Consider the following 14108-nt stretch of genomic DNA (forward strand, 5'->3'; position numbering starts at 1 on the left):
GTAAAAGTATCTATATAGTGAAAATAAAAGACAACATAAATATACTCCTGGTTGTAACTCTTTTTCACTCCTATTGTATTTAAAGGACAAATGAAAGAAATCTTAATTACAATCAAAGTTGATAGGCATACAATGGATATAGCTGCAATTCATGTGACAATAGTTGTACAAAAGAGGAATGAAGCTATACAGGAAAAAAGGTTTTCATATACTTTTGAAATTAATTTGGTATGAATCTGAGCTATATGTTAATTGTAATTTCCAAGGCATCCATTTAAAAAATTACTCAAGACATATATTTTAATGGGAATTAAAATGATATGATAGAACATACCTATTCAACATAAACTAAGGCAGTAATAGAGGAAAAGAAGAAAAACTTCTATATAATATAGAAAATAAATTGCAAAATGGCAGATGTAAATCTTAGTTTATCAGGAATTATATAAAATGTAAATAGAACACTTATTCCAGTGAAAAAGCAAAGATCGGCAGAATGGATTTAAAAATCCAACTGTAAGAGTCACTTTATACTCAAAGACTCAAATAGGTTGAAATTAAAAGATTGGAGAGAGACAAAAACATTGTTTTGGTTTGCTAATGCTGATAGAATGCAATATACCAGAAACAGATCAACTTTTACTACAGTAGGAATTTATTCAGTTACAAGTTTACAGTTTTAAGGCCAATAAAATGTCCAAACTAAGAGAAAGATACCTTACTCAGCAGCTCTGTCAGCTGGCATTTGGCTGGTGCCTGCTGGGTCTTTAGCTTCTGATTTCAAACAGCTTCCCCAGGGGTGTTTTGTTTCTGTATCTCCGAATGCCTGGATCTCATGTTGGCTATGCCAGTTCTGCTGCTTCTGAGGTTTCTCTAAAATGTTTTCCCTTTTAAAGGCTCCAATAAAGTAATCAAGACCCACCTGAAATCTCCATTAATCAAAAGTCACACCCACAATTGCATGTGTCACATCTCCATGGGAACAATCCATTCAAAAGGTCATACCCATAAGTAAGTGAATTATATCTCCATGGAAACAATCTAATCAAACGGTCTTCACCCCTCCACGATATTGAATCAGGATTAGAAAAACAAGGCTTTTCAGGGATAAGTAATAATTTCAAACTAGCACAACAATGAAACAGTATCCCAATGACACTTGGCATGATTATGCTATATGAAGGAAAATTATTTATAGGACAATAATAATTGTTTTTGGAGGAAAAGAAAGGCATTTTAAAATTAATAGTTAACAATTGAATCTTTATAAGAGTCTATCAAGAAGACATGATAATTATAAACATATATGCATGTAGCCACATAACCCCAGAAAACATAAACTAAAAACTGACAGAATTGAAGGGATAAATACACATTCAACAGTAAATGTTGCAGAATTCAATATTACATATTCAATAATGGATAGAACAATAAGACAAGAGATTAGCAAGGAAATGGAAGACTTAAACACTATAAACCAATTTGACATAAAAAGCATCTATAGAGCATTCTGCCCAAATTAAGCAGTGCACACAATACATTCTTCAGGTTATAACATATGTTAGGCTACAAAGCAAGTCTCAATATATTTAAAAGGATTGAAAGCATACAAAGTATATTTTCCAGTCACACAAATTAAATTAGAAATTAACAACAGAAGGAAATTGTAGAAATTCAAACATATGTTGAAATTAAACAATACACTTGCTATGGGTAGAATTGTGTCCCCCAAAAAGATATGTTGAAGTCCTTATACCCAAGAGGCTATAATATGAGCTCGTTTGGAAATAGGGTCTTTATGGATAGATAGGCAAGTTAAAATGAGTTCATATTGGAGTAGGGTGGACCCTTAATCTAATATGACTAGAAGGGGAGAGCAGAGAGAGAGAGAGAAGATGTCCTCAGGACAGTGGAGACAGAAATTGAGCTATGCCACAACCCAAGAAATGTCAAGAATTATTGGCCACAACCGGAAGCCCTAAGAGAGGCTTGTAACAGATCCTTCTCTGCACACTTCAGGGGGACATGGCCCTGCCAACAGTTTAGTTTGAGGTTTCTAGTCTCCACGACTGTGAGAAAATGAATTTCTCTTGTTTTAAGCCACTCAATTCAGGGTACTTTGTTACAGCAGTTCTAGAAAACTATGACAACTCCCCTAAATAATCACTGAGTCAAACAAGAAATCACAAGTGAAATTATAAGTTGAAAGAAAATAAAAACACAACACACCAAAACTTATAGGATGCAACTAAAGCAGTGTTTAGAGGGAAATATGTACCTGAAAAAACTTATAATATAATAAAAAAATAAAATAAAAAAGAAGAAAGACCTCTAATTAATAAACTAACTTTCCTTCTTAAAAAGCTAGAGACAGAAGAGCAAACTAAACCCAAAACAAAGAGAAGGGAGGAAATAGTAAGGATTAGAGCAGGAAAAATATAATTGAGAATAAAAACTAATAAATAAAAAATCAACAAAATCAATATTGGTTTTTGAAAAAATCCACAAAATTGACACCATTAGCTACACTGAACAAGGGAAAAAATAGAGAAGACTTAAATTATTAAAGTCAGGAACCAAAGAGTGGACATTACTACTCACTTTACAGCAATAAAAAAGATTAGAAGAGAATGCTATGAACAATTGTATGCCAGTAAATTTGAAAACCTAGATGAAATGGACAAATTCCTAGAACAGTGCAAGCTACTTACACTGACTAAAGAAGAAACAATCTCAATAGACCTAAACAAAAATAACATTATTTACAGATAACATTGTGTTGTATATAGAACATTCTAAGTAAGCTATTAAAATGTATTAAAGCTAATAAAACTAAACTAGATTAACAAGTTTGCAGGATAAAGATCAATATGCAGAAATAAATTGTATTTCTATGTACTAGCAATTAAAAAATTATAAATAAAATTAAGGAAATAATCATTTTACAATAGTATCACAAGACTAATTTACTTAGAAATAAATTTAACAAAAGCAGTGCAAGACTTATACAGTAAAAATGACAAAATATTGTTTAAAGAAATTAAAGACCTAAATAAGATGAAAGACATGTTTTCATGGATTAGAAGACTTAATATCGTGACGATACCAGTATTATCTAAATTAATCCATAGCTCTACTAATGTAACACAATTCCTATCAAAAATCTAGCTTTCTTTTTTGAAGAAATCAGTGATCCAATCCTAAAATTTATAAATCCAACAGGCCAGAATAACCAAAGCACTATTTAGAAAAGAGCACAGTCAGGAGACCCACACATTACCATTTCAAAGCCTACTGCAAAGACATAGTCAAGACGATGTAGCTGTGGCATCAGGAGAGACATTGGGTCAACGGCACAGATGGGACAGTCCAAATAGAAACTCTTACATTAGTGGTCGTTTGATTTTTCACAAGGGTCAAGATTAAATGGAGAATGAATAATCTTTTTAATATGATAGCAGGAAACCTATATATCCACAAGCAAAGAATTAAGTTGGGCACCTACTTCCCTCTATAGATCTAAATAAAAAGGCTAAAATAATTAAACTCTTAGAAGAAAACAAATAAATCTGCATTTCTTTGTGTTAAACACTGGTTTCTTAGTATACCACCAAAAGCATAAGTAATAAAAGAAAAGATAGATAAAACTCAATAAAAATCACAGTGGGATCCCATTTTATACCCAGCAGCTGGCTTCTTTCCAAACAAATCAAACTCAGAAAGAAAGTGTCCAAGAGGGTGTGGAGAATTCGGAGCCCTTATACTTCACTGGTTCCAAGCTACAATATGGAAACCATGTTTTCAACCCTGAAAATATGCTATGTTAAATGAAGGAAGCTAATGACAAAAGGCCATAAAATGAATGATTTTATTTATATTAAATATCCAGACTAGGCAAATCCAGAGAGACAGAGAGTAGGTTAGTGGTTTCCAAGAGCAGGGGACAGGAGGAAATCTAGAGCCACTGTTAATGTTAATGGGGGTTGTGAAACTATGAAAATATTTTGGAATTAGGTTATAGTGATGGTTACATAATTTTGTGACTTTGAAATGGTAACTTTAACATATGTAAATTGTGCCTCAATTACGAGCAAGAATAAAAAGAGTACCTTACCTTCTATGTTAAATAGCTAACATTCCAAATACTCATATTCTCCAATTATGTTGCTATTAAGGATTTTCCAGTGATGGCAGCAGCACTTTTGCCCTCCACCAACTCTCGTGGCTACCAGCACCCTTTGGAAGATAGTTGATTCTGCATCTTGGGTGGAAAAACATCAGGATCATTCTGAATCTTCTTTCTGTTTTATCTGGAAAACAAGGGTCGTCTCAAGAATCTCAGAAAGAGTATCAAAAGTAATAAAAAGAAACGGAAAACAACACAAAGGACGGAGCCAAGGAAAAGCACCCATACTCACCTAGTCATAATTTCATCTTCAAAACTATTTTATAGCAAATTGGGACAGGCTGAGCCCATTTCAAGCCAAGTATCCATAATTCTACTCTGAAGACAAAATAAAAAGTTAATAACAAAGTAAACATATTATGAAATAAAAAGTAAATATTTTGGGTGGGATATGGGGTGGGTTTAATTTGCTCTTGAATTTAAAATAGGAAAGAACAATGATACATAATCTTTTTCACCCAATTGTATATTTGCTCATGAAACAGACATCTACGTGTTTCTCCCATGCATGCAAGGCAGCAGACCCCTAGACAAGGACCCCTAGACAGAGGGCAGAAGCTGTCCCATCCTCAGGACAATAGAAGGGTGTGTTTCAACCTGATACCATATCAGACATTCTAAGCAGGTCGAGGTAGCTAGGCAGACCCACTCCTCCATCTCCTAGAAGATGAAAACTCGACATGACTCTACAAATTATAATAGATAAAACATACTTTTAAAATAATGTGAACAGATTAGGTCTGCTATAAGGACATTGCAATGCATTTTCATAGTGATAGTTTCTGTAAAACTTAATCAACACCTTGACTTTAGAGACACCAACTCTCATAAAATCAAGTTCTAGGAAAAACAAGCACAAACTATAAGAGATTCTATGACGTAATGAACCAACTTTGTTGTTAATATCTGTGCTTTGGTTGCATACACAGTTTGCATTATTGCTTTTTGTCATGTTCAGGTTCATAGGTGGTGGTGTCCGGGTATCTGGTTGGGCAAGCGCTGGCTTTTCTGTTGCTGTGAAGATTTTTCATAGACTTTAATCACGGCCCTGTTGGCTGCATCCACGGCTGATTGAATTTACTAAGGGGCATGTCTTCCTCAATTTGTGATGCTTAATCTAATCACTGCAGGGCTTTTAAGGAGGACCCAATAGAGACAATCACTCTTCCTGTTTCAGCCAGCCCACTTCTCCTGATAATTCATTGAGGCCCTTCATTGGAGCTGCCAGCTTGAGGCCTGCCCTACAGACCTTGGACTCTTACATCCCTAAGGTTTCTCAGCCAGCCTCTCCTGAGAGTTTGTTGAGGACCATCCTCACAGCTGCCAGCTCACCGCCTGCCCTACAGACCTTGAACTCTACGTCCCCACGGTTACATGAGACACTTTTATACGTTTTATATTTACAGATATCTCCTGATGATTCTGTTTCTCTAGAGAACCTTAGCTAATCCAGCTACCAAAAATATTTGGCCAACAACCCAGATCTTGCAATCATGGGTTGGGGGTGTGAAATGATATTTTCATTTCTTTGGGGCATAGTTTAGTATAATGAAATGCTAGTACAGCACAGAGATTATCCAACAAGATACTGAGTAAAACTTGAATTCATGGCATTAATATTCCTTTTTACTTGTTTTAAGGTAAGTTTAATGATTGGTTATAAAATCGTTTTAATATTTTACATATATTTTAACTGGTTTCTGCAGTTTCAATAATTTAAATAACAATGATTAGACATACATATTAATGAGATATGCTGAAATAATAGTTTGCTATCAATGTTTACATGTTTTAAGTATATACGCTTTAAATTATTAATTATATAAGCATTATGTAATGTGCAGATGATTGGCAACTTTTAAAGTTTAAAATATTTATTTTCATAACCTTAGGATTAATAAATGTCATTAAATACGAAAATTATAATCATACCTCTCCAGGTACACATTATATAATCCCATATCAAACAATGTCCTACTTTCTAAGAACAGGTTGGAAGCTAAAATAAAAATCATCAAATAATTTTAATTTTGCTGTTCTTCCAATAAGACTGTGAACTCCCTGAGGCAGACAATGTGTTACACATTTCCTTTAACTCTGCAAGGACACCTGAACCTGTGCACGTGTGCAGTACCTGCTGGTCGTGTGTGACCATTTCACCAGGAACAGCAGACACAGGGTTGCGGGAGCAGTGGGAGCTGGCAGGGGAACAGGGGAAGGTCTGCAGCTGCCTGCCAAGCCACCTGGCCATTATTTGTAGATAACTGCAGCCCAGTGTGTTGGTTTGTTTCCTCTCTATTGTAAGGACCTGGAGACCTAAAAGAAAGCGTTGATTTTGTTTTTTGTTTTTTGTCTTAACTTGGGCATGCTTGTGAATTGTCTGTCTGATTGCATTTTAAACTTCTTAACTCGTCAAATCATATTTTATACCCATCTGGAAAGTTTAAGTACTTTTGCCTACCGCCATTCACTCAAGGGGTGCTCAGTTCATATTTATTGGGAATAATGAATGTCTGATATAAATCAAAATACTTATAGGGCTTGTGGATAAATTATGAAGCAATGCTTTCTGCCCCCAAGCAACATCTGTCCCATGATCAATTTATAAATGTAACATTTAGTACTTCCTAGGTGACTTAAATTTATTCAGAAAGAAAATGAATCTTTTTGTTTATATTCACACCTTTGAAATGTAGCTCAAACCCTTGGTTATATTCTGTGAATGGCACTACAAGTGAATTCCATCTTGATACAAACATGTCACCCTAAACTCACTATTTCCCAGGGAACATTCCAAAGGACAGGTTTTAAGAATATCGGAAGTGGTTTACAATTTGGAAACAAAATAAAACGTATATGCCGTGAGAAAACATTCGGGTGTGTGTGATCTCACAAAGAATGCATAAATTTTAAGAGGGAGCTAGTACCATTTCTACGCTGGCTCCTTACCCCAGAACCATTTGTAAAAACCCTTTCTCTAGTTTCTTCTGCCAAATCCAATCAGTTCTAGACTCAGACTCTTGAATCTTCTTGGTACAGAAATTTCCTGACCAGTTGTCAAAGGGCATCGTAGAAAATATATAAAATGGGGAATCAAAGAACTTGGATTCCTGGAAATTCTCTTCCCTCATATCTTTCTATCAAATTTTAGTATTTTAAATCTATTTGCATGGGCTCTCGCTACCATAGTTTGTTGCCCCTCCTCTATGATACTTGTAATTATTTTCTTCATTTGTAAATTTTTTTTTGACTTTTTAAAGGGGGGAGTTCAATAAGTTGCAAGTTTACAGTTCTACGGCTGAGAAAATGTCCCAATTAAAGCAAGTTTATAGAAATGTCCAATCTAAGGCATCCAGGGAAAGATACCTTGGTTCAAGAAGGCCAATGAAGATCAGTGTTTCTCTCTCAAGTGGAAGGGCACATGGCAAACATGGTGTCATGTGCTAGCTTCCTCTCCAGCTCCCCAGGAGATATTTTCCTTCTTCATCTCCAAAAGTCACTGGCTGGTGGACTCTCTGCTTCATGGTGCTGTGGCAGTCTCTGCTCTCTCAAATTCTCAAACTTTCTTCAAAATGTTTTCTCTTTTATAGGATTCCAGTAAACTAATCAAGACCCACCTGGAATGGGTGGAGACACATCTCCACCTAATTCAGCTTAACAACCACTCTTGATTGAGTCACATCTCCAGAAAGACGATCTAATTAAGGTTTCAAACATACAGTACCAAATAGGGATTAGAAGAAATGGCTGCTTTTACAAAATGGGATGAGGATTAAAAACATGACTTTTCTAGGGTCCATACATCCTTTCCAACTGACACAGGATATCTGCTGCATTATGTTTAGGCAAGCCAGGGGCAGGGCATGGGGGAGATGTCATTCCTGCAGGAAACGGACACCCATCTGAGAAGTTCCTCAAGACAATATCAGGCAAATACACGAAGGGGCTGAGGAAGCTGGCTAAGGGACAGGGTTCCATGGAGTACCATGCTGTCTGGACTGCTCCACCTTTCCATTGACAGCAGTTGAGTCAGCCAGGCTGCAGGTGCCCTAAGATCCAGGCCCAAGAGCCACCTAGAAACTGGTGGCCTGGCCTTGCTTATCTGTGAAAATGACAGAGCTGCCCAGGACCCTGGTGAGTGCCTGGGGCGGGGGAGCGGGTGCCGGCCCGGAAAAGGCGAGCAAGCCAGCAGCGAGCTGGATGCGCTCTGGGCTGGGGGCTGGCCGTGCCCATTTGCAAATTTTTAATATATAAGTTTTTAAAAAATATTTTGACATTCTTTGAATTTAAATTCATTTATTATCAAATATAGCTTTTTGGCTTTGTATTTTTCATTGAGACATAATTGGAAAGTGATTTTTAATTAAAGATCAGATCATACTTTTACTTCTACTCTGTCTTTATGCTTTTTTTAATGTAAATAATTTATTTGAATTTCAGGGTTTCTTATGAGGTAAAAGCTTTAAAAACCATCTTATACTTGAATCATAAAAAATTGACTAAGAAACTAAACCCACAGTCTCCTTTCTTTGTAATTACAATTAAAATCCTCAAACAACTTCCATGAAACAGCTCTACCTTCCTTAATTTTTTTTTTTTTGACATGGGTTAGTATTTTAAACAATGGCACCGTCTTGAAATGTAACAAAAACAAAGATATAAAATATGAAATACCTTACAAGGAACAAGATTCAAGATAAAGTGAGATTTAATGTTACTGGAAACCATCCCCCTCATGGGGATGTGATTTTTTTTTAAAGATCCACAAGGTAAGAATACTAAATTAGCACAAATAGTGCACAGCTGAAAAGATTCATGCTACCAGTGCCTCTTTAGCTAGGCTGCCTAAACCAGGCATGGTGTTTATACAGTACTGACTTTCTTTGATTAATAGTTTGCAATAATATTAGGTGGACCAAGTTAATAAAAATGGCCACACCCAGGAATTAACTGTCCACTTGGAAGAACTGGAGAAAGAACAGCAAACTAATCCCAAAGCAAGCAAAAGGAAAGAAATAACAAAGATCAGAGCAGAAATAAATGAAATTGAAAACATGAAAACAATAGAGAAAATCAATAAGACCAGAAGTTGGTTCTATGAGAAAATCAATAAGATTGATGGGCCCTTAGCAAGATTGACAAAAAGAAGAAGAGAGAGGATGCAAATAAATAAGATCAGAAATGGAAGAGGAGACATAACTACTGACCTCACAGAAATAAAGGAGGTAATAACAGGATACTATGAACAACTTTACGCTAATAAATACAACAATTTAGATGAAATGGACGGGTTCCTGGAAAGACATGAACAACCAACTTTGACTCAAGAAGACATAGATGACCTCAACAAACCAATCACAAGTAAAGAAATTGAATTAGTCATTCAAAAGCTTACTAAAAAGAAAAGTCCAGGACCAGACAGCTTCACATGTGAATTCTATCAAACATTCCAGAAAGAATTAGTACCAACTCTCCTCAAACTCTTCAAAAGAATCGAAGTGGAGGGAAAACTACCTAATTCATTCTATGAAGCCAACATCACCCTCATACCAAAACCAGGCAAAGATATTACAAAAAAAGAAAATTACAGACCAATCTCTCTAATGAATACAGATGCAAAAATCCTCAATAAAATTCTAGCAAATCGTATCCAACAACACATTAAAAGAATTATACATCATGACCAAGTAGGATTCATCCCAGGTATGCAAGGATGGTTCAACATAAGAAAATCAATTAATGTAATACACCATATCAACAAATCAAAGCAGAAAAATCACATGATCATCTCAATTGATGCAGAGAAGGCATTTAACAAGATTCAACATCCTTTCCTGTTGAAAACACTTCAAAAGATAGGAATACCAGGGAACTTCCTTAAAATGATAGAGGGAATATATGAAAAACCCACAGCTAATATCATCCTCAATGGGGAAAAATTGAAAACTTTCCCCCTAAGATCAGGAACAAGACAAGGATGTCCACTATCACCACTATTATTCAACATTGTGTTGGAGGTTCTAGCCAGAGAAATTAGACAAGAAAAAGAAATACAAGGCATCAAAATTGAAAAGGAAGAAGTAAAACTATCACTGTTTGCAGACGATATGATACTATATGTCAAAAACCTGGAAAAATCCACAACAAAACTACTAGAGCTAGTAAATGAGTACAGTAAAGTAGCAGGTTACAAGATCAACATTCAAAAATCTGTAGCATTTCTATACACTAGTAATGAACAAGCTGAGGGGGAAATCAAGAAACGAATCCCATTTACAATTGCAACTAAAAGAATAAAATACCTAGGAATAAATTTAACTAAAGAGACAAAAAACCTATATAAAGAAAACTACAAAAACTGTTAAAAGAAATCACAGAAGACCTAAATAGATGGAAGGGCATACCGTGTTCATGGATTGGAAGACTAAATATAGTTAAGATGTCAATCCTACCTAAATTGTTTTACAGATTCAATGCAATACCAATCAAAATCCCAACAACTTATTTTTCAGAAATAGAAAACCAATAAGCAAATTTATCTGGAAGGGCAGGGTGCCCTGAATTACTAAAAACATCTTGAGGAAAAAAAACGAAGCTGGAGGTCTCGCGCTGCCTGATTTTAAGGCATATTATGAAGCCACAGTGGTCAAAACAGCATGGTATTGGCATAAAGATAGATATATCGACCAATGGAATCGAATAGAGTGCTCAGATATAGACCCTCTCATCTATGGACTTTTGATCTTTGATAAGGCAGTCAAGCCAACTCACCTGGGACAGAACAGGCTTTTCAATAAATGGTGCCTAGAGAACTGGATATCCATATGCAAAAGAATGAAAGAAGACCCATCTCTCACACCCTATACAAAAGTTAACTCAAAATGGATCAAAGATCTAAACATTAGGTCTAAGACCATAAAACAGTTAGAGGAAAATGTAGGGAGATATCTTATGAAACTTACAATTGGAGGCGGTTTTATGGACCTTAAACCTAAAGCAAGAGCACTGAAGAAGGAAATAAATAAATGGGAGCTCCTCAAAATTAAACACTTTTGTGCATCAAAGAACTTCATCAAGAAAGTAGAAAGACAGCCTACACAATGGGAGACAATATTTGGAAATGACATATCAGATAAAGGTCTAGTATCCAGAATTTATAAAGAGATTGTTCAACTCAACAACAAAAAGACAGCCAACCCAATTACAAAATGGGAAAAAGACTTGAACAGACACCTACCAGAAGAGGAAATACAAATGGCCAAAAGGTACATGAAGAGATGCTCAATGTCCCTGGCCATTAGAGAAATGCAAATCAAAACCACAATGAGATATCATCTCACACCCACCAGAATGGCCATTATCAACAAAACAGAAAATGACAAGTGCTGGAGAGGATGCGGAGAAAGAGGCACACTTATCCACTGTTGGTGGGAATGTCAAATGGTGCAACCACTGTGGAAGGCAGTTTGGCGGTTCCTCAAAAAGCTGAATATAGAATTGCCATACGACCCAGCAATACCATTGCTGGGTATCTACTCAAAGGACTTAAGGGCAAAGACACAAACAGACATTTGCACACCAATGTTTATAGCAGCGTTATTTACAATTGCAAAGAGATGGAAACAGCCAAAATGTCCATCAACAGAAGAGTGGCTAAACAAACTGTGGTATATACAGACGATGGAATATTATGCAGCTTTAAGATAGGATAAACTTATGAAGCATGTAATAACATGGATGGACCTAGAGAACATTATGCTGAGTGAGTCTAGCCAAAAACTAAAGGACAAATACTGTATGGTCCCACTGATGTGAACCGACATTCGAGAATAAACTTGGAATATGTCATTGGTAACAGAGACCAGCAGGAGTTAGAAACAGGGTAAGATAATGGGTAATTGGAGCTGAAGGGATACAGACTGTGCAACAGGACTAGATACAAAAACTCAAAAATGGACAGCACAGTAATACCTAATTGTAAAGTAATCATGTTAAAACACTGAATGAAGCTGCATCTGAGCTATAGGTTTGTTTTTTTTTACTATTATTATTACTTTTATTTTTTTTCTCTATATTAACATTCTATATCTTTTTCTGTTGTGTTGCTAGTTCTTCTAAACCGATGCAAATGTACTAAGAAACGATGATCATGCATCTATGTGATGATGTTAAGAATTACTGATTGCATATGTAGAATGGTATGATTTCTAAATGTTGGGTTAATTTCTTTTTTTCCTTTAATTAATAAAAAAAAAAATGGCCACATCTATGATGGCATTAATCCCCAAAGGTTGTTTCATGGTTTGCATTTCTGAATATTCTCATATTGACTTTTTTTTTCTTGTTGTTTTAGACAGCAATACTTCATGCAAGAAAGCCCTGGGAAGGATGCAAAAAAACACAAATGCTAAGGACCAGATGAGCCTGTGAATTCAGGAAAACTGACTCAGTGGACACATCTTGTGACAGATCATGGAAATGGCTCAAACTCATCCTGCCCTTTATTCGGTGTCCTGTGGCTGAAAACCTGCAGCCTTCCTGATGGATATACGCGCGTGGGCTTCGGGGGAGAAAGAGAATCAAGTAAGTTAGGGCTTCTCTGACAGAATTATGATCCGGGATCAACACACTGATATCTTTATGTCTCTGCAGGTGACTCCTGCTCTACAGGTAACAGGAGGACACAGGTACAACTCTGCGAATTTGTCAGCTGGGCCCTCGGCACTCTTGGGGATTTACCTTAGAAGGACAAATGGCTAATTCACTATAGGCAAATGTTGCACGGATCGGGACTAAATTCATGCCTCTCTGGAATGGGTTTCGTTTATTTCCCCTGCAGTGAAATATGTGTGTGTTTATATTTTTCATTGTTATATAAATACAAGCAGTTCATAAAATGCTGGAAGTATTATCACACTTAAATCTCCCATTTTCAGAACTAGGAAAGGAATTTATAATTGTTTCTTTCTTCATAAAAGCACAAACTACCATCTAATGATCTGAAGGAAAACAAAATCTATTTAACGGCACCATTTAAAAAGTGAAATAAGTAGAATGCAGCCATTCATTTAGTTGAATTTAAACCTGCCATTTCTGAAAATTAAAGGCTAGTGTAGAAATTTGTACCACCAATTGGATCAATGTATTAAAATTAGTACATTTCTATTAATTATTGATAATGATTGCATAGTATCATTAAAGTAAAAAGTTTTGTTTCAGTTTACATAATTATACAGTGAGCTTTTCAAGTTATCAGACCATTTATTTGCCTACTTACATATTCCACCAACATTTATTAAGTGTCTACTGTATCCAGCCACTTTCAGACTCTGGGAATACAATAGTAAACAAAGCAAATTGTTCATCTCCAAGGAGCTTATTTCAATTGGCAGCCTCTAAGACAGCAGGTGGCTCTTCCTGCCTTCTGCTGTGTATGGACCCCTGGGTCAGTTCCTCTCTAGAGGGGGATGGACCTAGTGACTTTTTCCAACAGAGGGAATTTGGCAAAAGGGATGAGATGTCACTTCCAAGTTAAAGAGGCTGTGGCTTCCTTCTTGGGATCCCCCCTTACTCTTTCTCTCGCCTTCTCTGGGAGAAGACACTGGTCGTTGTCTGCTGCCCAAGGCGAAGCCAACATGGAAAGACCCAGATTTCTCCAGCGACAGGCCAGCGAGGACAACATCCTGTGAGCCGGGTTGGAGGCAGGACCCCCTGCTGAGCGATGAGGTGATCGCAGCCCTAGACACTCACCTCACTGAGGTCTTGCGACAGACCTGAGCTGCCTGGCGAAGGCAATCCTGCATTCCTAACCCATGATGCTGGGGGAATAATAAACATTTGCTGTTCAATGTGCAGCCTTTGGAGGTAGTTTGTCAGGCAGGAATAGATAATGAATATATTTGCCTGCTAATGCCAGAGACAG

General features: G+C 36.4%; 1 long non-coding RNA gene across 4 annotated transcripts in view; it reads left to right on the forward strand.

The window, feature by feature from the left end:
• Positions 1-14108, forward strand: part of LOC143649559 (uncharacterized) — a 115154-nt gene that overhangs the window by 71743 nt on the left and 29303 nt on the right. For all 4 annotated transcript variants that reach the window (XR_013159105.1, XR_013159107.1, XR_013159106.1 and 1 more), the window contains exon 3: positions 12540-12769. This is a non-coding gene — a long non-coding RNA (uncharacterized LOC143649559). The remainder of the gene's footprint in view (positions 1-12539; positions 12770-14108) is intronic.

Source organism: Tamandua tetradactyla, chromosome 11 (assembly GCF_023851605.1).
Source record: "Tamandua tetradactyla isolate mTamTet1 chromosome 11, mTamTet1.pri, whole genome shotgun sequence".
Classification (NCBI taxonomy): Eukaryota; Metazoa; Chordata; class Mammalia; order Pilosa; family Myrmecophagidae; genus Tamandua; species Tamandua tetradactyla.